Consider the following 2,847-nt stretch of genomic DNA (forward strand, 5'->3'; position numbering starts at 1 on the left):
GGGGGGGGGGAGCAGGGAGAGGGGCAGAGAGAGAGAGCCCTTTCTTCTCCCCTTTGATTTATACCCACTTTCCTTGGGTCCGTCCCCTAGGTCAACCCACAGACCTAAGTATCCCATGTACAGGGAGGGGTAAGGTGTTTCATGGGATGATGTCACTAGCATGATCATGACAGCCCTCGTTAGCATATTGAGGGGTGTCAACTTTAATATGCATTTTGTGGATAATGAAGCAAAGTTCATTCACCGGACACATGGCCCTTGAAATCTGCCCAGGTGCCCCAGAGAAGAGCCGTCCTGTCTCCACAGGGCTCTCTCCCCCAGATAGATCGGGCAGCCTTATCAGCTTCGGCCTCCACAGAAAGCAGCCTGTGACTCATAGTTTTGTCTTGGGAGTGTTTGAGGCATATTTTCAATCAGCCTCAACTTTTGCTTTCCCAGGCTGTTTGTCTTAGTTTTTCACAGGCCTGGTTGCTCGGCTCTCACAGGTAACCACCCCAGGAACCTGCTCGAGGTTCTCAATACACCACCCAAAGGCTGGTAGTAACTCCGTGATGCTTCTCTGCACCTGCCTGCTCCAAGCTTCATTGGCACTGTGGGAGGACCAGCAGCTGAGAGCCCCTTGCTGGGGGTTTGCTCCCCCGTGCCATTTTGCTTGCTACAGAGAAAGTCTGCTCCTTGCGCCCAGGGACTGCCCTCAGCCTTCCCCTGTGCATTTGGGGCTCCATCCCAGAGACCCTGTGCAGGCCTTGCTCCAGGATGCCACTGCCTTGCTGGTACTGACTGAGGAGTCAAAACCAGCCCCCACAGGAACTGCCCCTGCTATGGCTCTGTGCACCTGAGTTACCCAATAACTTTGTTCCCTGTGTGTGCTGTTCCCCACAGCTGCAAGCTACTCTCAGGAGAATGGCAGGGTCTACCCCTCGAGGGGCTCTTCCATGCTGAATCCACATTTCACCAATTGCTGTCAACAATAGTTTGCACAAAATAAGCAGGAACATCTCTGTCCTTCACATTCAAGCCATTTATTTTCAATATCACCTACGATATATTTGTAATCAGATGAGATGACTAAACTGTTAAGTTTCTCCAAGATAAGGAATATTTTTAATCTAACCCAACTTTTAATGTGCAATATCTGCCATGCTCTGCATATAATTGTGTAATGAGTGAATAGTAACAGGAGAGACGTGCTCTAAAATACATGGTAAGAAAAATATGCTTCTACCCAAGAGACACGTCTATTAATGACAAAGATTTATTTTAAAGTGTCTCAGCACACAGTTAAAAAATAAAGCAAGCTTTCAGATTGCTTAAGAAAATTATTAAAAATACTTTACTGCCAAACTTAGGCATGACTTCCAGGCGATCTCATGGGCTGTGGAAGCTCATGGTCTACCAGAAAGAGTCCAAACTGCAACAAGAAGTTAAGTATTAGATTCAGTAAGTTAAGTCTTAAAGATTCCAGAGGAGTCCGAAATGTTTACCAGCAGCACCCCTTTGATAACATATTTACTGTGTATTAATTACTGAACTTGCAATCATTATGTTAAAACGCACTGCTAATACAGCTGGTTTTTGATTATGCAAGGAGAGCTCTCGGGCTAAATCCATTGCACACACCTCAGCAACACCGCTGTCTCCCCTTTTCCGCCTCAAGTTAATATTTACATCGTGCTCCTGTTAGATGTTTTACATGTTGTATTAACTATTTCCTGAGTTTCGTTTTACCCACCTTTGTCACCACCATGTGGCAAATGTGTGAATTATTCTCTTACAGAATATTGTAAAACTGATCTGGTAATCTTGCTGATTAAGATCATCTAACAAGCATACAGAAAAAAAGAACAGTGTGAGAACCAGCTCCTGACTTGCAGGTTGATGTTTTGTGGAAATGATGGAAAGTGGCTGACAGTGGCTGCTCACCGAAACAGGGCAAGTTCTTATTTTACAAGAAGTGAAGAACATATGTGAGATGATGTTGTAACTTGCTACTTAAATAATCTCCTCCAGAGCAAGTCAGTCTGCAGCCACTGCAAAGGGGCTATCTGGGGGTTCGATGCCCAGTCACGCTGCTGTAGTTCCATTGGGTTAAAATAGGTGAGAGAAAACTAAAGGAGCAGTGTTATTAGAAAGACATGAATTATTATTTGGTGAAGGCACTAGCAATAGGGTCTTCACCATCCAGAAATGTATCCGGATCCAGACGACAGCAAGCATAACAAAGTAAATATCACTACTTTTCTGTTTTCTAAGAAACTCCGCTCTCAGGCCTGTGTCTGCTCCCTGAACAGGACAGAGGAGAAAGATGATGAAGCATCTTTAAAGCTGATCACTTAAATGCAAAGAAAAAAAAAAAATCCCCCAAGGGGGAAACTAACCACATGAATGATCACCGCAGAGCAGAATGTGTAAATTCAGTGCCAATTTAACCTACTTTTACTGTAATTTCTCCAAAAGACAGGGACAGCCTGGGCTGCACAAGCTCTCCCACATGGTGCAGTACCACACCGGGCAGCGCCCATGAGGGCGGGGGAAAGCAGAAGACATGCTGCTGCTGCTTCTTAAGAGGCCTCCCCCCGCTGCACGCAGTTCAGCGGCTAGATATACTTCATCGAATAACCATCAACCCCTGAAAACGAGACAGCGTATTTCACTTTCAACAGGAAAAAAAAAAAATAAAAATGAAGTGTTAAAATAACTCTTTGATTTCACTCCAAGGGCTCGGAGAGAAGCCTTGTTTGCTCACCGCGCAAGCCGCAGCACACTCCGAAGGGGACGCTGCGGCCTCACAGATTTCTTTCGGGCCTGCGGAGCTCGGGAGGGGCGGAACCGCCGTGTGCGGGTCCC

Source organism: Athene cunicularia (genome assembly GCF_003259725.1).
Source record: "Athene cunicularia isolate RWA chromosome 2 unlocalized genomic scaffold, athCun1 chr2_part1, whole genome shotgun sequence".
Lineage (NCBI taxonomy): Eukaryota > Metazoa > Chordata > Aves > Strigiformes > Strigidae > Athene > Athene cunicularia.